We start from the raw sequence: 22,926 nt of genomic DNA, 5'->3' as shown, positions 1-22,926 counted from the left end.
TGCTTTCCAACTTGCTGTTTTCCAAGTGAAATGGTTCCCTTGCTCCCATCTGATTTATACTGTCAGACACCAATTGCAGCACTAATTTGGGAGTGGGAAGTCAACCTCTGTTGGAAATGCGTAGTTCTGTGTTCACTTGGAAAATGCACCTTACACAGGATCCTTTTTTTGTTGTTGTTCATGGGTGGATCTTTGTGTGTAAGTATCTCCTTCTTGGACTGTGGCAATGCTGTGGAATTAAGAGAAGGGTGCTCACTTTGGAGCTCAGAGGCAAGTAGCATAGCATGGGTACTCTAGGCAGCAGTAACACCAATTTCTACACGTTACTGGGAGTTGAGTGTTTCCTGGAGACTTAGACAACTTTTTCACCTTTTCTTTAGATTCTTTGGCTTTAGAAATGTCTGGCACTTTCAAATAAGAGATAAAATTGTGATAAATGCTCTGCAGTGTACTTCTTCATGTAAACTGAAATTTCTTGTGCTTGAGTTCTTTCAGTAACAGTGAACCTCTAGAGTAGAAGAATTTTGGTTACCCATGTAGCTTGCTCAAGCCTGTTTTTTTTTTGTAATGTGAGCTGGTCTTTAGCTTCATCATTTCCCCTGAAATAGTAGAGCTAGATAAGACTCAAACATCTCACTTTTTTCTTTCCAAGTAAAAGGAAGAATGAAATAACTAATGCTTGTACTTGAAAAGAACTTTTTGTCTGCTGTAACAGATGTGTGCGTGCCATATTTGTGATCTTTAGCTTGCTTTTTGTTTTTAATTCTTGCCCTCCTGCCCCTTTCTCAGAGTAGTTTGGCTTGGCCTCAGGAAGCGTCCCAGAGTTGCTGCTGTAAGCAGTTTAGACGTGGCTTGCTTCTTAGGGCTTTTACATGTGTTGGCATAACACGGATAGGCAAGTGGTGGAGGAAGTGACCTTGGCAGGCTGACCAGATACTGTTCCAGGGACAGGTCAGTATTGATTATGCTGAGAATGCGAACCAAGGGAATTAGACTCTGCAAGGTATCTGTTTATTTTGCTTTCCCTTTTTTAAGCAAATTTAACGCTGCATCAGCAGCCATGTACTGCAGCTCTCTAGTGATCCTTGGGAACAAACACAACATTAATAACCCAAGTTTCCTCCAACTATCACCAGTTTGTCTCAAGTCACCTTTGGGGAAAACTCTTGCAGGTCTCCAACAAAAGTTCTGTTTGGGTGTGCCTTAGGCTCTGAGTCAGTTGATAGTTGAGTAGGTACTGTTCCTGGTATTGTGGCAATAGGTTCACTGAAATGCACTGAGGTAAATGTATTTTGTTGTGCATATGTAAGTATGTGTTACTATTGGTTTTACTTCATCAGACTTAGTGAAGAGTATGTTTAGAATGTATATGTGTGAGAAGTTAGGTTTTCTGTCTCTTGAAATTCTAATTAGGGAAGGGTTTTACCCTTGGCTGATTGATTTTGAAACCAGATGAGCAGCTCATGTCATCCATGTAGACAGCTTCTGTATTAAGATATTCAGCACTTTTCTATATCCTCTAGTTTTGTTTCCAGCTGTACTTTTTTATCAGACCAGTTGAAATATAGGAGTGTGGAATACTGAAGTTACGAACTAAATGCAACTTCCTAAAACTGTGAATGTTTGTTATTGCTTTAATGACTTTTTTTCCCATGAATACTCATATTGAGAAATTCCTAGCAAATTCTCGGAAATAATATTGCTAAATACTGCTGTTGTCTTTGTCATTTAAATAAGCTAAAGCAGGCATGACAATCCCCATAGAAATCATTTGCTAAGATTGTAATATTAAATAATGAGAATAGTCTTGAGTTTTAAAGGATGTAGCTTTCAGGGAAGTGGTAGACTCTGTATGATAGATTAATAGGAATAATTCAAAATCACTTATGTGGTGCTAATGTAACTGGAATGTATTTTCAGTGTTAATTTTCACTCCTTCCTTTTGTGTGTAATCTCTACGGCTTTACTTTTTCTTTTTTAAATCCAACTTTTTACTTATGTTGACAAAATTTTGTGTTGTGTTCATTTTAGTTCTTACTGTATCTACTGTATGTTCCTTTTAAATGTAATAAGTTCTTCAGAAATGTGGAAATGCAGATTGCTGTGTAGGACTCATACCAGCATCCTGAAAGAAAGGGACTCTTGTTACTGCAGCACTGTTTCGGCACACCTTTACAAATTACATATGCTTCTAATTTCTGTAAATTTCACTTGAAGCTGATCTAAGTAAGAAAGCATGGAAAAATACATTTGCCTGAATTTCTTTACAGAATAAAATTCCTAGCCTAGAACGGTTTCCTGATACAAAAACAGAAAACAGCCCTGTCCGTAGCTATCCTGTGTATTTAATGGATTAAATTCGCTTTGACAGCTGGATATATGTACCAGTGTCTAGCCTATGGCCATGATCTAATAATCATGGATATGGTAACAAGTCGTCTGAAAAGATTCAGTAATCAAGTGTTTTCCTTGACAAAACCTACTGTGACTGAAACAAGAAATGAGGCTGTGTTAATGTGACTACATTTGCTCTGTGCTCGTATTCTGAATACTTAATAAATGCCCTTTGTGATGCAGCAGAACCTGTGCTTTCAACATACCTGGAAAAGCTGATTGTGCTACAACAGAGTGTGATTTAAGTTAGAAAAGAAATTTGGTCTAACCTAATAATCACAAGTAATTTAAAATCATTTTCTCTTTCCCCTAAAGTACTTTTAAACTTGTTTATTTCTTCTGTTTTGTAAAGAGCTGTATATCACTAAGCAGAGCCTTTTGTGAAATGCGCAATTCCTGTATCATAATCATAGTGCGTGAAGAGAAGCTTAAGAAGTTACTGATGAGTAAGTATATGTCAAAGGGGAGTGCTTAAAACACAGCAGATATTTTGGCAACAACTGTTTTACAGTGTGCTGAACACAGTGGGCTTTGACCTGGGCTACATTTGAAGAGTAAAACCTGCGCTGAATGTAAATACCCTTTAACAACAAAAAAATGCCTTGGCCCTCCAACAGCCCACTGTAACGTGAACTTACTCGTGTGTTCTGCCAGCCTGCAGCATGCTATGGGTATTGCTTTGTATTTAGCTCTGGCTTTTTGGGAAGGCTGGTTTAGGTGCTGTAAACTTCATTCAACAAAGTGCCCAAGATTAGAATAAAAACAACGAATGTTTCAAAAATAGTAACTGTGGTTCTCTTCTACTTCAAAAAGAATTTCCAGTACAGCTGTTAGGAGCTGTGCTTCAGGAAGGCACTGAGAGGGGAGAGTGGGAAGCAGTTTAATAGATGAAACCCTGCTTTAGGATTAGCTAGGAGTTAGCTGTTCGCCTGAGTTTATGGGATATGTTTTAGCAGCATCTGAATGTGATTGTTTTGAGGTATGACTTAACATTTTTTTAATGTCTACTTTCCCTTGCTTTTGTAGCTCAGGTGATTTGAAGTACTTACTTCAATGTGACAGCGGTTAAAGTGAGGGTGAGGTTTGCACAGAGGCTACTATTGGAACAGGTTCATAAAACTGGGGGAAGTGAGAAGGTAGAAGCATCTTAGGGGGGGCTTGAAATATTGGTCCAGATGAAACATGCTGGAGTTATTAACTGTCTGATCATGCAAGGTTAACTGTCTGACATGCAAGAAACTTCAAGGGATTCTTAACCACTATATCTTTTGCTGATAGGCAGTGTATATCTTGGGTCCTGTGCTGGTTTGTTGTTGCAGATAGATGTCTTCTCCAACTTGCTCACGAATATAGTTCAGAATACCACAGAATATTACTGTGGTAATGGAACAGAGCATGAAGGCAACTTTCATGTTTGTTTGGACAGGATTATGTTATGAAAAACCTCACAACAAAGCTTAAAAGCATGAACACCTGTCAAGGGAAGTAGTGTTCACCATTGAGGGTGGAGATTAAGAACTATAGTCCTCTGTGCTCTGCATGGGGATGGCCGTGTCCATTCCCACATACTTGCTACTGCCCAGTATCTGATTTTGGTAGCTGTGGAAATCTTGGTTCTGGTCTCCATGGTAGGCTGGTATTAATGTGAAGTACTTCATTTCTGAACAAATGAATCTTAGTATGAATTTAATTCTCATTTTCAAAGAAAAATTAAAGACAAATTCGTAAGGAATGATGGTTTATAGTTAAACCTAATGGTTTATAAGTGGTGAGGCTTCCAATAATGGGTGTTAACAGTATATTTAAAACTTTCTTAATATAATTGCTGTTGCGTAAAGCAATAAATGCGGTGTAGTTGACTTCTTTGCATAAAGTAAGTTAGAATTTGTCTGAATGTTCAGCTGATGCATAATTTTTGATTTTTATTTGACACTTGCATTGTCCTAGCCTTGCTTTCATTCATGTCATTAATGTAGTTAACTAATCCTAGGAGCATGTGATTGCTCCAGGCACTTGTACAGTATGAACCAAATGAATGCCAGTGCTGAACACTGTATCCTGTGTTGTGTTTTCACTTCCAGTTAATCTTTCTAGCACATCGTGATGGACAGAACACCCAGGGACAACTCGGAAACTTTCTCTTTCATTCCTTTTCCCAGTGCTGTAATGTTTGTTACAATGGTGTCATGCAGAAGTGTAGTCTTATTTTCGTGGTGGACTGGGTGAGGTAGGAGTACACAATCCATGCAGTAGTGCGGGCATAACTACCATGAATAGTGACTGTTCTGATGTCTTTTTTTGATTCATTTTTACCATGTGTGTATACTTCCCGAATCCCTCAAATGAAGATTGGTTGCGTATCACGTCTTTCTGTAGTTTCAAACCTCTTTTTCCTTTTAAAAGCCATTTGTCAGCGATGTTTAGGGTTTTTTTTTTGTTTTTTTTGTTTTTTGTTTTTGAGACTTATGATCTTACAGGGCTGAAATAAGCTTTTAAAATCTGTTTTTATGTCCTTTTTTCCTCTGAAGCCTCGTGATTGATTTTAGTGCAGGCAGATCTCTGGGGTGGGAGGGAGATGGAGGATTCCAGCCCTTTTGGAAACGATCTTGGAAATACACAGGGTATGGAATTTATTGGCATGCGTTTGGAGTTACGTTATTAAAAATGATATTTTGGAGGAAGTTTGGGTCATCATAATTTCTACTTGGTAGTTGAAGAACTTAAGAATGCTATTTCACTTGGTTACAGTCTCCATGTGAACTTTGTGTTGAACTTGGTTTAACCAGGATACAGAATGAAGGTATCAGGCTTCTGAGGAATTCTCTTTGAAGATCCTGGGCATTTTTGCAATGAAATGTAGATTTAGTAGTTGGATCTGTGTGTTAGAAGTGTGCATTTCTTTTTCTGCTTCCCTTTCGAAAGAAAAGTAACTCAGATAATTCAAGGCACTTCTGTAATACTGTGCTGTGCTCTGTGGCTGCAGTAGTAGGAATGAACAAACTGGGAGTGAAGAAGCCTCTTATGCTGTGTTTGTATTCACGTTGAAGTATTGGCCTCCTTTTCTCCTTGATCCTGTTCTGTCCTAGCATGCAGATGGCCTGAGGCTGTGATATGGGATGCTGAACCTTTAATTCTCATATAATCTCTTTTCTCAGGAGAAGGAATGTCTCTTTTTCCTTTATCCAAAACATTTTCAGTCCTTGTGTTTTGATTACCTCGAAATGTGGAATTTCAGTGAGCATTTACTACTTAAGTGAAACTTGCTCATTTTTGTTAACTTTCCACTTTTCACTTAGATAATTTGTTGTGATATCATGGAAGCCAAGTGTGGTTAGAGACTTCTGAGTGCTTTTAAACTCTGCCAGGTAATGTGGTGGGAGCATTTTCATTTCTAGGTAAACCTGCTCCCATTTATCAGAGCTCTTTATCCTTTTTGCCATTTTTAGAAGCTTGCTTTTTTCTCACTGGTCACTTCAATCTGATATTGTCTTTAAGCAGATCTTCAGTTCTTGAACTTCTCTGATTCTGTGTCCAGTTAGTGTTTCACCTGTTTTTATTTCAGTTAGTGAAAGATGTGCCTTCAGACCAATGAAGATGTCAGTGGTACTGTTTGTATGGTTAAACATCAAACACCTAACCGCCTGGTTTAATTGGGGATTTTTGCAAGTCATATATATAGAGGGCAAAAGAAGTATTGGAATGGTAAAAGTTCCTACGAGATGATGAATTTTATGCTTAATGTAATGGACTTAATAATATAATTACCTTCATGAAACAGGTCACCGTCATTGGGATTTGGTGTAGATGCTGGATTAACAATCCCATACCATGTCAGAATTGAGGACCATTTATATGAAATCTGCATTCTATCAGCATCTGGGGAATCCTCTGTGCATTCTCATTATTGCTGCGTTTAATTTTTTTTTTCCTCCAAGCTGTGGTAACCACATGGATTTCTGTAAAGAGTATTGCTGAGCAGAGGTCATTGGCGTAATGGCTCCTGTTGTGCAGATGCATCCTGCAGTGAACAAGCCCCTGCTCGAGTGGCCGGCTTGGAGTCAGGCTGTGGGACTGACTAGTACTGGTACTGCTAGTGCGGCACCTGTGCGTGTGCTTAGAGAGGAGAGAACTAGTTTTGTCCTTCAAGTGTGCTGTTAATAGGTCTGATATTCAAATGAGAGCTCTCTTTGCCTGTGGCTGCTCCAAGTGTTGCTGTGCTGGCTGCAACGCTTCTGCTGTTTGTTTGGCCTTTCTTTTTTGACTGTCTTACTTCTTTGCTCTAGTGCTCCCTAGCAGTGGAGGCAGTGAAAATTGTCCTAGGACGGCTTGTGTATTGGTCTGTCTCAAGTAAAATTTAACAATTATTTGTCTCAAAGTCTTTTATGTAAAACATGACCAGAGCTGGGAATGGGAAACTTTAAACATCATTGCCATGGGAACTTGGTGTCCTGCAGTGAGGGAAGTGTTTTGGGAAGTGCAGATAATGTGAAGTGGAAGGTTGCTGAATGGATCTCTGTTCTGTGGTTATAACTTCTGTATCACGTTGCCAGTGCTGACTGAGAAAGTACTTAACGCATAGTAAGTTGCCTTTGGTTTTATATCGTGTCCTGGGACAAGTTCTGAGTGTGAAGGAACAGAATAATCCTGCATCAGAGAAGAGTTTATGGAATCATAGAATGGCTTAGGTTGGAGGGAACCTTAAGGATCATTCAGCTCCAACCCCTCTGCCCTGGGCTGGGTGGTCATCCACTGCACACGCTCAAAAATATCCTTTACTTATCAGACACCGCTGGAAATGGACCCCTCGCTGTAGTTCCGTGAGCTACTGGAAGGGCTGCATGTCTTTGGAATTCAAGTTTAAAAAACATTTTTACACAGCTGAGTTTTTTCTTTAAACTGAGTGAACCAAAAGCCTTTAAAGTACTTCAGATTATGGAGGGGATTTATAATAATTTTAAATGGAGGCAGTGGTTAGAATGGGTAATAGCTTGAGCAACATTATCCCTATTTTAGTTTATCCTCCTTAGCATTCTGCGTACCTAGCGCATGCATGGTGACCTCTGATACCTCTTCTAAATAAAATGGGTTTTTTCAGTGTTTTTATTCTTTTGCATTTGGGGACCTTAACTGAAGGTAACATAATCGATGCTTTGAGTGGACGGACAACCAGATGTGAAATGAGATGATGGTGGCTTTGTTTTGCATCTTCAAAGTAATTTTCATTTCTTTAAGCCTGAAGATGATTCATGGTGAGGCATTGAGGAAAGCAGTATTTATTGTATGCTGAAGTACAGCTATTTTAATGTAAATTTAGTTATTGAGTCTCACTAACAGTAATGAGTAAGTAGGATATCAGTAGAACAGTTGATACAGTTTCTCCTTGCTGCTGACAAATCTGTTGTGAGGAATAGCAGTCATGATTAGTCTACATTATCTTCTATAGGATTGTTTTAGGAGGGATGCAAATGATGATCAAGTGTAAGTGTGTTTGTGATAGAGGTGGGTTAAGCATGCCGAATGCTGAGAAAAAAGCATGAAACGGTTTCCATGATATTTACTGATCTACTCGGGTACTTACTGCTGTATATGGGTAAGGAAGCTTTGTGGTGGAAGTGCAGGGGTGGTGTGTTTTGGTTTTCCCCCTCTTTTTATTGCTATTACTAAATACATTAATGGGTGCTGTTCTTTTTTTTACTTTATATTGCCAGCCTGCTTTTCCCATAGATCATAATATCACTTTTTTTCATTGCTTTCAAGGAAAATAAACCAGTTTGTGCTGGTCTAACGTGCAGATAGTAGTATTGATTTTTTTTTTTTTTAAGGGTATTTGACATGACATTCTGACTGCGTGCTATTACAGTGTAATGTGCTGTCATTTTGAGAAGTACGATATGAAAGGAGAGATAATATTCTCTACTAGATAAACTTTGCATTGTACATATTAGATGTGTACATTTTACATGGATCATAGTTGCAGATCTGGATCTCCCCTAAAACTAACCATTTGAAAATGTCTCTTATAATTGGTGTAAAGTTTTCTGGTATGTCAAAAATACTCTGTTCTGTTGGCATTTCAGGTGCTAAGCTTTGTCACAATGCCTTCATTATGAGCTTAGATTGGTCTTCTGGATTGTATGTAGTCATCAGGCTTTACATTTCATTTATAGAAAATGCTTATAAGTACCTTGTAATGTACTGTAATCTTATTAGGTCAAGTTGGTGGTGTTTTGCATCAGATTCGTTCCTTGGTTCCCTTTACACTGCAGAGTATAGCTGATCATAAATGACTTCTTGATTTTAAGAGAAATAAAGATGCAACTAAATATTTCATTCTTATAAATGCTTTGAAAGTATACTGCTTCTGTATTTGGTGTTGTTGACAAATTAATGCTCCGCTATGTATTCACAGCATCTGCCTCTTAGTTATATTTACTTCTGAATGAAATATTCTGGGGAGTGTTTCACTTCCATTTAAAAATGTTTTATAGGGTACTATCAGTATTTTCAAGGGTACAAAGAAAGAAGTTTAACTATGGTTTTCATTTGGTTACTTTTCACTTACTTCCTTGAGACTTTTCTATAAAGCTTTCTCTAACAGTTCTTGACATTGGAACCTTAAGGCATGGAGCCAGCATGTGCAATCTCAAGCAAGTGGACCCAGCATTCGAATCCCAGCCTGCTTGCTTGAGGAGGCATTTTGCTCAAATCCTTAGGGGAGTGTTGACCTTGTCTGCTTCAAGAAATAACACCTGCTGGCTAACCAGGAGGGGCAATGGATGAATTTGGATGAGAATACTTTGGCCTTGGTAGGCTGCAGTACCAAGCGTGGAATGATGAGTGCTAAAGAAGTACTTGACTCAAGGATTGGGTAGAAAAGAAGTAGAAACAAAGATCATGGGGAGAAAAGCACTGTTTTGATCTGTACCTGATGTTCTTTATCCAGGTTTTGGCACTGAGCATAATTTTCCTTAGTGTTCCCTGTTTCTCATTTCTTCTTTAGACTGTGCTGCAGGCTGCGTGGACCGCTTCTGTGCAAAAGTAGTGTCTCGAGTAGGTGATATTAATTAAAACAAAGCAACGTTAACATAATTATTTTGAAGAAAGTAATTACTTTTATAAAGCAGCCTAATGTGAAGGAATCTCAGTAATACTTTAAGATGTTAAGTTTTTAGTTCGGTGGAATGAAAGTAAACCAAGAAGAAACTGATTTTTATTTGCAAGGTCAGTATATAAAATGCTATTCACAGCTTTTCATGTCAGTTTGTAGTTTTATGGTGTGTGTATCTAATGAAAAGTATTATGTTTAGTAGGGAGCAGCAATGAGATTTCATGCTGTTATTTCCAGAAGATTGCTAATACAATACAAAGCCATGTTTTTGTTTTAGCTCGATGTACATAGACTTCATCACAACTGTTGTGCAGTTTTGAGCTGAGAGTTAAAACACGCAGGGTTGTGTTTAAATGGAGCTCCCTTCATTCCTTCACTGAAAAAATCTTCCGATGTCAAAGAGCAGGTTGTATTGAAGAGAAAGGAGATGCCATTTGCATTGCATACAGCTCCAAACAGCGCTTTTGTTTCTTTTTTAAAATAAGCTACTGAGTTATTGAGTGTTAAATTCTTTACTGCATTTAGAAGGGTAAATTGCTTATGATTCTAGAAGCACTGATCCTGATAGGAAAGGATGATAATTAGTTTCTAATATGGACAGAATTGCTGTTATTAGCTGTGCTCCACATGTTTGCCTTCCCTGTGGCATTCCTTGGGGTGCAGCAGATGGATGAACAAGGGGCAGAGGTAATGTGTGCCATGATCGGCTGCTGCTTTCCCCCAGGGATACTTAGAGAATGCTGATCTCTTTTCTTCTTTTTTTCCCTTTTTCAGCAACTTTTCTGAGATGTATTAAAATTAGTTTGATAAATTTCTATATATATTATATAGTTTCTATATAATCCATAAATTCAAGCATTTACTATTAATCTATTAGCTGCTTATAAAAAAAAAAAGTAGACTTCTGCTTGTATGCTGGTATCTTAAATCTTACAAGGTCAATGTCATGCTTAAATACTTTTCTCCTTTCTTTATGGCATTCATAGTCTGATGTTGCTTGGTGCTGTTACCTGAGCTCTTTAATTCTATCCAATGTCTGCTGCAGTTTTCCTTTTTCTGCTTTTAATTTAAAGATAAGCTGAGGTTGTGTGTGGGGTGTTTGGTTGTTTTTTTTTTAAACTATGTTCACAGTTGACTTTTTTTCTTTTAAGGCCACATCTATTCAAGGTAGTAATATAGACCACCTCTTCTGTTTGCCATCCAGAAAAGTAGGCATGCTTGGGTAGAGATGCCTGGAGGCTAACTTTTCACACCTGGTGGCACAGCTGTGGGCACAGGGCTGGCAGGAGCTCTGTGTGCTGGGGGCTGCTGGGGCTGCATGGAGACAAGGGTGCAGCTGGAACTGTACCACTGAGTGCTGGCTGTGATGCTAGAGGGGAGGGAGGGGGCAGTGATACTGATAGCGTGCAGATAGCTCTTAGTTTGCAGGTGAACTTAAATCCATCAGTATTGTCAAGACCATCTTTATTGTCTTACGTGTTTTGTCATTAGTGTTTTCCAATACAAATGCTAAAGTGAATATCATATAAAAAGCAATGATGGTAGCATATATCAGTGTTCATATCCAAGTCCTTCTCAGTCAAAAGGAACATGTCTTAAATGTCTTTTTGAGGTGGGGCTTTAACGGATCAGGAACTGCTCATATCTTCCAGGCTGGGTATTGCTTGTTAGGGTAGAAAGGTGCTCCTCTTTGTAAAGGAGCCACAGGGACTATTTCTGATCACTGTTGTGGGTGTTATTTAGTGGAAGATTATTGTTCTTACTTGCTATTGAATGATGCTTGTATCTCAGGTTTTTCAGGCAGTTAAATAGTTTCCTTTAAGAAGCAAAGTCTGAGCTTTGTGATCTGGTTGTGATCTTGTGGACAAGATTAAATCTTTACCTTTGGAAGTGCATGGTGTTGATGCCTGACTGATTTTTTTATTTTTTTTTGAGAACACTTTTGAATTCCAAAGCGAAGTTTCAGTTTCCTAACTTAACACTGAGTGTCTGCTTCTTGATTCAAGAAGCCATAACATCTGAAATGTCTGGGTCAGCACAGCAGAAACACACGTAAGCAGAAGGAACAAATCAGATTTCATGTAGCAGATGGTTTCTACGCTAGTTCCTTACTGAAATCAGAAGAAAGATTAAATCTGACACCTTATCTAGTGTGTCTCATACACCTTCAAATAAAAGGTACAGTGATTTGAATTCTCATTATCCTTTTTGCCGTATAGTATAGTAATTTTGCCTTTTGATTTAATATGGAAAACTGCATGTAAATCAGAAGGTCTCAACAGTATCTACACTTCCCTTTTTGCTAAGCAATTCTGCGTAGGAGCTCTTGACATGCTGTATGTTAAACAGCTAGTCACGGCAGTGGCACTTTTTTCTGCCAAAAGAACATAGTTTTACTCAAATATTAGTCCTGTGGTGAGCCAGTTCAGGAATATTGTTGGTTTTTGTTTGTTGCTGTTTTATTTTTTTAGAGATTTTCATTTGCCTTCACACCATAATAATCAGAGCAAAATCATTTCTGTGCTGTTTGTCAGAAGGATGGGGAAGGATCCGTGCGTGTGTATGGATGCATTAGATAATCGTCTCTCCAACAGATAATGAAGACGTGGCTCATCCTAAATAGTGAATTTGACATATTCTGTTTCATTTTTGCTGATACGCTTTTTAGAATACTGACCTCTGCAGGTGCTTCACTCTTCCTCTTTAGTCTGTTGGTGACCTTGGATTACTTTCATTTTATTTACTTCTCAAATGCAGTGTATGCTGCGGAGAGTCCATCCTTTCAGATTAGGCTGGTACCACCAAGAGACGAAGAAAGAGCTAGTGTAAGGCTAGCTGGAGCTGTTGGCTCTCACTGTCCCTCTATCTCTCAAGTGTATGTTCCCTGCCACCCCAGGCACTTAGGGCTATAACCATGTTTGTGGTCACTGCTTTCAAGTAGAATAATTAAATCAAATCCATTCTGTAATTTAAGAATGTTTATGAAGTTCACTTCTGTATCTGTTCTCGGGACTTTTTGTTGCTATGTATGCGGTATTATGTATTGTAGCTTTTTGGTTAACTCCTGTTTTCCACAGATTATTTATCTTCTTTTTTGTATCTGCATTTACCCGTGCTATGAGTTGCTTGATGTGATTTAGGTGATTTGCAGCTCCCAGGCTGCTGTAAGCAGTGGAGCTAACCAGCCCTGGCTGCAGTCTGGAAGCTTAACTGTATTAAGATTGCTGCAGTTGCAGACTAATTTTGGAGCTATTTTAAAAATGGCTGATTTTAAGCAGACAGCGCTGCTCTAATTGTAATAATAAGAGTTTTCTTAGACCTAATGTTGAGTTTGATAGGCTTGTTTGGGATACAGATGTTCCCTCCTCTTGTTTCTCTGTCTTCTATTCAGCAGAAAATTAATTAGAATTTAGCAAAACTCTTGTAAATATTGTGTTAGAATGAGGGATGTGGGTTCAGCTCCTACTTGAGAACACGTGAAGTACATCGTCGCATCCGAGTGCTGTTACTTGTCTGTAACTAGCATTGTGGGTGGCATTACACCGGGTTTAATCACTGAATAAAGAATTTGGACTTCAAATGTATTTTGTTGCTAATGGAAGGTAAGGTGAAGTGGCTTTACAATGGAAGAGTCAAGAAGTGTTGTTTGACTGAAGCTCTGTAGGAATCAGGTATACTAGATTCTTCAGATTTGAAGAAGTCTGAAAACCCTGACTGGTTCTGGGGCGATTCAGAGGCTTCACGGATCTGAAGAGGTCACGGATCTGCCTCGTGTGAGGTTTCAGTTCACTTTGAACTCTCTTTAATAGACAATAAGTATAGGTTGTTTCTCTGTGCTGTCTTCTGTATGTTGTTATGTAGTCTTTTAAATATACAGTTTGATTGCATTGTTTATTTTTTATTTTCCACATTTTTTTTCCCATTGTGAATTCAGTAATAAGACAATACTATATTTTTAATCCTTCAGGAAGGTGAAAACTGGGCTAAGGTGATCTTAGGGACTGATGCATATCCACTGTTACGATTTCTTGGTGATTGGTTGATATCAACTGCCAGTATTTTAAAGTTCAACATCAAAATTGAAAATGTAAACATAAGTGGCTTCAAATGTGCTTGCTGCTTTTCTATGCCATCCCAGGAATAAAATCCTGAAGACAACCTGTATTCTAATACAGTTTCTAATACTGAAGTTGATGCTGTAATGAGTCGTGTGTGTGTGTATACACAAGTGAGTGATGGACGTGTTTCCTTCCCTTTAAGCTTTGCATCATAAGAGGTGTGTAATCAAGTAGAGTAAAATCACTGCTGAAGTTTTCGTGCTTGAATTTTTCCATTTATTTAATGTGTATCCTGCCAGATGTCTTAATGTGCACACGTTTAGTTCGTTGGGATTACATATCACTTGTGAAAACTGTAAATTAAAGTCCTTGTGACACATTGGTGTGGCTGTCCGAGGGAAATCCTGTGTGGGTCTGTGGAAAGGCATGAAAGGACACAGTCATCCACTGTACAACTTCAGTTACGTGAGCAACTTCATATCTGTGTGTATTAAGGTGAAGAGGGGGAACAGCTGTTTACAAGGATAGATAGTGATAGGGCAAGGGAAAATGGTTTTAAACTAAGGGGATGAAATGGTTTTAAACTGAGACAGGGGAGGTTTAGGTTGGATATTAGGAGGAAGTTTTTCACCCAGAGGGTGGTGATGCACTGAACAGGTTGCCCAAGGAGGCTGTGGATGCCCCATCCCTGAAGGCACTCAAGGCCAGGCTGGATGTGGCTCTGGGCAGCCTGGTCTGCTGGTTGGCAACCCTGCGCATGGCAGGGGGGTTGAAACTCAATGATCATTGTGGTCCTTTCAACCCAGATCGTTCTGTGAAGAGTGTTTAGTTATGAATTAACTTCATTTTACGAGTATCCCTTCATTTCCTTCAAAGCATGTGTGCCTGCTTTTTTTTTAAGAATACGCTCTGCATGATTTAGTTCATGTGAATGCTTTATTTTTGAAGCTATGTATGATAGCTGTTTGAATTGTCCGTTATGTGGGTGAATCTAAAGAATGCTGTCCTGTATCTGGGAGAGCAACTCACTGTTTTCGGGATTTCTCTCAGTAATCATTCACGTGTCTCTCCACGCAGTGTACATTTGATGCTTTATTGTCCTCTGAACTGCAAGACAATTTTAAGTGGTAGTCCGCTGGAAGGTAATAATGTCTTTGTGATTAGGATGTAGTAATGTATTTCCCAAATACAGAACTGTGGCTGTCTTTTTCAGAGGGGCGCAAATGTTTTTTTTCTTCTATTTTGAGCATTTAACAGAATGTGATTAGTCTGTCTGTGTTAAAATCATCTGATAATCCTTATAAATGGTGGCATCTTATTTTCAGTGGCTTAGCAAAAGCTATGCGCTTGCACAGATCTCGTCCAGTGGAGTGCCGGAGAATGAAAAAGTGAAGTCTGAAAGCTGTTGCCTGACTTAAAAGAAATAAAATAAAGAGAACTGAGTGCAGAATTTAAGGCCAAGAGAACTTAAACTCAAAATCACCACCTGGAGAGGTGATCTGTTTAAATTGGTTTGTTTTGGCAGTATGTAGATCATAAAACACAACAGAGAAAATGGGCTACAGTAATTTATAAATGCCACTTATTTGGCACGAGGAGCCTAAGATATGTTTTGACTAAAATTAAAAATGTACTGAAATTTTTAAGTGAAGTGCCTTTTTGTCTTTAATTACAGAAGAAAGTGAGGAAAGGAGAATTCCTAGTTTGGGTTGCTCTTTTACTCCAGACTTACTCTTCCTTTAAATTTTGGCTGAAATCCTGCCAGGTGAACATGGCTGTGCTGAACTTGATGATGTTTCTACCCTAACACCGAGCAGTTCTGCTACTTTTAAGGCTTTTCTGGATGTTAGAGAGAATTGATATAACTTAAGCACGTGCTTAGTTAATTTCTGACATTCTGGCATAGTTTGAATGGTCCAATATAAAGCTAATATTCTGAAGCAGACTACAGAAATGTGTGCATCACTCCACAGTGATGTCTTCCATGCTTCCCACCTCAAGAAATCACTCTGATTTTAAATAACTCTAGGTAATCAGTCTCATAGCTAGCAAATGCTGAAAGTGCTGGACTGGTTTCCCTGGCCCTTTGTGCAACCTTGACTTTGGCCGTGCCTCATTTCTGTGCTCTCTTCCCTTCCTTTGTGCCAAACACTGGTGTTCCTCTCACCCTGTGGGGAGCTCATCTGGCCAGAAACCAGCAAGGCATTTCTTTATGGTTTTGTTTTATACTGTCTTCTTGAACTGGTTTCCTGCAGGGCCCTCAGTTGTTGGTAGGGCTGGCTGCTGTTTGCAAACACGACCTGACTTATAAGCTCTATTGTAGCAATGGTCGCGCTATCTAAATCCCTTGTGAGATGTTGGTAAACGTTACTGTTTGGGGGCTTACTTTGCATGGGGAGATTGCATGTTAATTAATATTAATTGTATGTTGGCTAAGAGATCTGGTTGGGATCTGCGCTTGGAAGGTTGTTGGTTACTTGCTTTCTGCAGTGCAATGGAATTGCAGTTTTTTAATATCCTCTCCATTCTCATTCTCACCTGTAAAATTAAACTGTGCAGTATTTGTCTTGATTTTAATGTAAAGCCATTAGTTTCTGTGTTCTCATTAAATATCCCTAGAAATCTGGTCTTAATTTTGAGGTGCAAGCTTTATAGGAATCAAGTCATGAGCGTATTTATGGCTGTATAGAATGAAAGGCTTTTAAAACATTCTGGCAGGAGGAATTTAAGAAAATAATTAGTTATTGATTGCTATGTGTGTTTTGACTAGAAGATATTCAAGTTAATATTTTGAAGTGTTTAATGTTGTACTATTATAGTAGGAAGGATAATTACCAGATAAGGATGTATTTCCCTATAGAAAGACTGTCAACGGCATTTTATTGGCTTTCAGCATTTTCCAGTTATAACCTCCAGAACTGCTGTAACAGCATACCTTAAGAAGATGCAGCCAAACTTTTGTTTATTCAAAGTGCAATTTGTCCTCATTAAAAATAAATAAATAAAGGTTCCAGCTGTAGTGCTGTTAGAAAGTGAAGGCAATTTAGAGGTGAGTTACCTGAGTATAAATTCCAGATCTGACTTTTCCATCGAAGTTCTGCTTCTGCAACGTGTGTGTTTGACTTCCACGGTGCATGTCATTAACCGTGTTTTAGCTCACGTAACACTTTTTACAAGAAAAGCATTGAAAACTCACATTTCCATAAGAAGTGTGGTATTTAGGATTTAAACAATGGAGAAATGTTGTACAGTCCAGCCGATCCGTGAAGTATTGAGTGAAAAGCTACAGGGAGAAATGGAAGAGCTGCAGTGAAGTCTTTAAAGAGGAGGGTGGAAAAAAGACTTTTCTTCTGAGTAAGGAGTAAATTTGGAGAAGTCTCAACTTCTTTGCTAGTAAATGCAGTTATTTCTGGAATCATATCACCATATTCAGACCCTGTGAGATTTTGGAGTTATTTCCTGGAACAGGAAAATAACTAATTTATGTAGTTAGTGTATAATTGATGTAATTATTCTTTGTCATTTAAATACCACAGTGCTTAACAAGGAGTTTTGACTACTCTAGAAATCTTAGTTGTGTTCCTGAGCCTCTGGAGGCATAATTTTGGTAGGCAATCTTTCCAGATTTAGAAGCTGTAGCTTTTAAATGTTAAAATAGGAATGATACTGAAGTGCAGCAGAGGTCTGTAGGCAGGTTAGTAACTGTTGCTTATGAAGGAGGAATCCAGTGGATGCAGCAAGGAGCAGGGTTCAGCAAATGCCTGGGCAGATGTAATGATATCTCTGAAATTTAAAGACAGGTTTCTCTCCTTTGACAGATAAAGTCCCATTTACTTGCTTTGAGTGCGGTGTTCCAAAATAGCAGTAAAAATCTCTGTACAAAAAGTAGTTGGAAGAAAGGTAAGTTTTCATGTTGAGGAAAGAAGTGGTGGTGGTGGTGTTGTTCTGGTAGGTTGGTGTCTGAGGGCCCTGCTGGCAGCACGGGCTGTTGCCAGATCTTTGCAGTTGGTTCAGCCTGGATTCGGGCTATGGCTTCTGGAAGTAATGGAATGACTGAGTTGCTGGCTTTGGCCTCTGCAGAAGGAGAACATCTGGCAAGAGTTTTACTGCATTCCAGGTAGCTTATAGAGGAGGAGGTGCTAGGACAAAATCCATACTGGAAAAAATTCTTGATGCTGTAGGGCAGTGCTGACTTCCTTAGCTGAAGTTCAGGACCATAAATGCAGGAATGGATGCCTCTTGAAAACTTGGCATCTCCTCTCCGATCCTATGTACTGTACTTAAAGCTAAAATCTGGACTCAGTAAGATGCAGTTTTTTTTCATCTGATGCTTTATTTTTGCTTAGGTTCCCCTACATGAATTCAAAATATATGATGTTTCTTACAAATGTCAGTATTTTTTCAGCTTGTTTTTTTTCTCAACTCCTAAATTGTTTGTTCTATCAGAAGGTCTCTTTTTTCCTTCGAAGATTGGATTGTTAACTCATTAATGGCATTCTCATTATCAGCAAAGCACTTCTAATTTGTTGCAATTGGATAATTTAAATTATATTTTAATTGCATTTCTGTCAAGATGTGTGACAGCCATCTATGCTATGAAACAATAGTGAGCTCCGATTGATCTTGGAGCACGTGCTGCTGCAAGGAGGGTCCTTTGCTTCTTGTGTTTGTGATCTCGCCCATTAATTGGAAGTTTTCAAGAGGATCCAAGTTTTCTGGATGCTGTGTGCTACAGTGAATGACTGCAAGAACTTAACCTTTTTAGACTGGTTTTAGAAAATCTGTTGCACTTGAAGTTGATTCTTTGCTCCTTGGAGTTAACATCTCAGTTACACGCTGGGTAACTTGGATTGTTTCATGTTCTGTGGTGCCAACAGGCAGTTTTGGGAAATGTAACACAACTGTAACAGTAGCTGTCAACTGTGAGACTATTTGAATATTTTTGGCCTGGTGCGTGCAGTCTTGTGACACTGGCCTTGATTTGGTTTATATATAAGTACGTGTATTTTAAAGGGTGTGTGGTTATATAAAGCTGTTGAGTCATAACTGAAGTAACCACAGGAAAATTTGCCAGTAGAATGGATTATTGTGATAGATAATATTTTAGGGCTGAGAGTTGCGTATTAGAGCTGCTCAATCTGGTACTTTGTGGCTGGGTACAGGAGCAGAATGAGCAGCCTGATGCAGTGTAATAGCAGTGCAACTGTGTGTACGTCTGCATGTGAATGTAGGCTCTGGGTTCTGTCCCCACTGAAGGTTTGATCTCTGTGTTGGTTTGCTTTATTCACATTTGCAGCCAGGGAATTTCCAAAACATACTGTGTGTTCACAAACTTGTAAATATTATTATATACACGATAGAATCTGTCAAGATTAGAGTTCTATTTTTTTTTTCAGGTTTTTAAACTGAAATTGAATGGAAGAATGATATTAAGACTTACTGTAGTGAATGGTGATATTCATCTTCAGGGACAAAGAATAGCTTTACCGCGGTTCCCTGAGCACCTCTCTGGCTTTGGAAGGAAATTCCATTTATTGCTTACTACTTTAAATGCTACTGTTTATAGCTTTTCCTATTAGCTTGTGTTTGTGATGCTTGAGTAAACACAAATACATGTTTTATTTATTGTGTATTACGTACCTTATTGTAAATATGCTCTTCTCTTCGACCTGAATGTGATATCTTTTTTTCTTTCTAGGCAAGATGGGTGTAGCAATGTGTGATTTTCTGTTATAGGACAGTTTGCCTGGCAACTGACAATTCCAGTTCTATCCTGAGCGGGTTGTATTGTATTTGAGGTGTCTGGGTCATGGCAGGGCTTTTGGTTTGTTCAGTGGTGTGATTTTTGAGTTTAGGAAGCGTGGAATAGGAAGAAGGAAAAGCAGACAACCTCTGAGTGCAGCTGTTACAGGAAGAATCTAACCTTTGTAGAGAATGCATAGGCTTTATTACAGGGAATTACTAGATTTTTTGTGAAATTAAGTTAAAAGTAATAATGGCTTCCCTCACCTTTTCCAATCAAATCATGTTAGGTACCAGGTGGGTGAAAAAGTGTAAAACACACCTGATAACTGACACAGGAGCTGTGTTGCTAGTACTGACTTAGGAAGTTAGTAGGCACTGCTGAAATAAATGAAAGCTTTCCACCAGTTTTCCTGAACCAGCATGATTTTTTTTCCCAATTTTTTCTGACTTTATACAGTGCATGTATTTTGTTGTGTTTGCAGCAGTTCAAGTGTACACTTTGACTTTGTCTTCTGACCTGAGAATATGCTGTTCTTGCAAATCATTCTCTGTACGAAGGTACAGTTTTTAAACAGCTTTCCATAAAGGGAATTCAAGTTGCTGATACTTCTTAGGCTATGACTAATTTTTAACACCTGTCAGTGCTACTTTTGGTCCAAGTTTTGGTAATTGCCTGGACAAGTTGTGTACGTGCTGTACTTAACTCTCATCTGATTAACTTTGGTTCCCCTTAAGTTTTAATTTTGAGTACTTATTCTGGGCATGGAAAGTAACTTGATGTAGCTCTTTTTTTACCGCTTGTTCTTAAAATAATTCCCACAGTAACTTGTATAGCAGGGTTTTTTCTTTTCTGAGTAAGTATATTGTTAGATTCCTCAGAATAAACAGTGTTAAAAATGCAGGTTAATTTACTTATAAACACTGAAGATTAACAGTAGTATTACAGGCTGATCTTACAGACAAATATTTGTAAAATGAATAAATGAACGTAGTTTGTAAGTAATAAATGAGGTAAGTGATGTCTGTTCACGGTAGTGTTGGTCCTTGTGTGCTTCACTGTGCTTTTGGACTTGTGCCACAGAAGGCTGGTGGTTAACTCTGGACAGGTAGGAGAGGATACTGAGACAGGTAAGCATAGGAGAATCCTGCTTCTAGACCACTAAATGCATGGGTGTTCAATCTCAGGCTCTGTGGCTCAATGCACTGAGGTCATGCAGTTTAATAAGATTAATTTCCAAAGGGAACTGTAGAGTCTAGAGTCAGTACCAGATTTTGATTCACAGTTTTTACTGCCACTTCTCTTAATCTTCCCCAGAGCAGAAGGTACAAAAGGGGATACTCTGCTCTGCATGTGAGTGCTTTACTAAGTAGAAACACTGTCAGTTCTGTTACCAGTGAGGACTTCTCCTTTTTGAGTCAGAGAGATGGGGAGGATGGCAGGACCTGATCAGGCAAGCCATGCTTTGATCAAAACAAGTTGATCAAAATCTAGCTCTGTTACTCACCGTGTGTGGCTTGGTTTTGAGGTTGGTGTTTGAGCACCTCTCCCACTGACCCAGCAGGCTGGAAGTGATTGAAGCTCTTTGTAAAGAGAATGACTGACTTCAAATACTGTATTGTAATGGGACCTTGTCCTGTTATTTCCCAAGAAATAAAAATTTGACAAGATGTTCTTAGATCCAGTTGGGGCATTCTGTTTGATTCTCAGTTCTGCCAGATCACTTCCATTTCTGACCCAAGCTTCAGATCTGTGTGCTGCAAAATGAGTATTTTCTCTAAAAATCAGGAATTGAGACTTGAAGTTTCTCATGAATATTTTTCACACTTGAAATGCTTCCACTTGCCTTTTGTTTTCAAGGCCGGGGGTGGAGAAAAACCTCTCTATTTATACTGTTTGAAATGAAAGTGTTTTGTCTTCTAACTAATTAGTGTTGCATCAGAATTTATCGAAATGGCACTTAAGTGGCTATGCTGTTCATAGCATGCCTGGGTTTCATTTCTTCTCTCAATTTGATTAATGCCTGTAGCTTAGTGTATTTTAGTAGCACCACATGACATGTATCGTCGAAGTAGCTTTTGGTTTTAGGTAATTTTTATGGTAATATGTGGAAATAGATTTTCTTTACTTACTAATCTGACTTTGAAAGTTTAAATCTATTAACAGAATAAAATCATTTTTAGTCTATTAATAATGTTAAGGCTACCATAAAATGAGAAAAGCTTTCCAGGTTTTGGAATTGTCAAGAAGCAGAAAGTACTCTTAACATGCTGAAATTTAAAATGCTTAATTTAGATTAGTTTTCTTTGTCAAAATATATTTCTCTTTGTGTCCCCTTATCAGAGTCTAAAACTACATTTTAGGTTGTGGTCTGTATCATAGTTCACAGCAGACGTATGCAATATGGGGTCTAATGGTAGATTGATTTGCTTGGGTGTCTAAGATGCAAAATACGATCAATGCTGTTACAGTTTGTGCTCTAGGTATTTTTGCAATTGATTTCAGTTGCCGAGTCTGATCTGAACGAATATCATTATTCTGAAGCAAAATTGGATAAAGAAGCTATAAAAGATAGAAACTCATACCTTGAGTACCTAGTATAACAACATAGAATGTGATTTTTTTGGTCAAACTATTTATTTGATCAGCATCATAGCAGATGGTAACCCTATAAAGTATATCATCTTGCTTACACAAACATTAGAGCTTGAGTCACTTGAAGTAAATTTTAATATGATCTTTGTCTTTTACCAGCAAGAAGTGCAACTTTCATTTAAGTTTAATTGTAAAATCCAATTTTCTGTATTAGATCAACATTTGGACCTGTATCTTTGGTATGAATACATATGTTGATGTAGCGATGCAACAGCTTTATCAGCTTTTCTAGAAGAGCTTGAAGTGCTCCTAGTACCATTTTACAAGTGACATAGAGCAAAACCTTCAAATACTTTCAGAATTCAGTCGATAAAGCCAGAAAGCACCCTTGTGACTGCTTAGCCCGAGCCGAGTGAGGAATGTTTGGCCTTGCCTGTGGCCTGGCCTGGATCTCCACAGCAGGCCGCACTGCCAGGTTCGGGTGCTGCGGGGGCTTCCTGTGTGTGGCTGAGGGCAGGGGATGTGCCAGTCCTCTGTGGGACAGGGAATTGCTGTGAGCCAGATCCTGGCCGTGGGCTGCTGGCTGATTCATCTGAAGCAACTACAGAAATGACACGTTACTTGCTGGTTGAGCTATGGTGTATCTACTTCAGCAGTAACAAACTTCAGTCAGGAGGACCAGGAGATCAACTCATGAGTCACTTCAGAGCCTTACTCTGCTCACTGCCTATTTAGGGGGGAAGGAAAAAAAAAGTGATAAAGGTAGCACCTCCTCCTACTTTTATCTATCTGACTGTATGTCTCTATCTATTAGACCTTTATATGGGTAGTTTCCCCCTTTTTTTGGGTTCTGCAGAAAGATTGAGATATTGGAGCCAGTTTCTGTGTGATGCGTTTTTCAGTTCTCTGCTGATATTTGGAGCTTTTCAGTGACTTTCAACATCTCTGATAATGATCCTGAGTACCACGCACTGTGTTTCCTTGTGGCAGGGGCTGCGTGAAGTTGATGAGCCCACCAGTTCCACTCT

General features: G+C 38.7%; 1 protein-coding gene across 21 annotated transcripts in view; it reads left to right on the top strand.

Annotated features, from left to right (window-relative positions):
* TCF12 (transcription factor 12) overlaps nt 1–22,926 on the top strand; it is a 186,820-nt gene that overhangs the window by 47,953 nt on the left and 115,941 nt on the right. The window contains exon 1 of one of the 21 annotated variants that reach the window (XM_040706222.2): nt 3,254–11,680. The exons of the other annotated variants lie outside the window; for them this stretch is intronic. The gene's annotated coding sequence lies outside the window, so the exon portion shown is untranslated. Of the gene's footprint in view, nt 1–3,253; nt 11,681–22,926 lie in introns of those variants that run through there. 21 annotated transcript variants of the gene reach the window in all.

This window comes from Gallus gallus, chromosome 10 (genome assembly GCF_016699485.2).
Source record: "Gallus gallus isolate bGalGal1 chromosome 10, bGalGal1.mat.broiler.GRCg7b, whole genome shotgun sequence".
NCBI lineage: Eukaryota > Metazoa > Chordata > Aves > Galliformes > Phasianidae > Gallus > Gallus gallus.
Note: the sequence above shows the minus strand (reverse complement) of the source record. Positions and strands in the feature narration are given on the sequence as shown.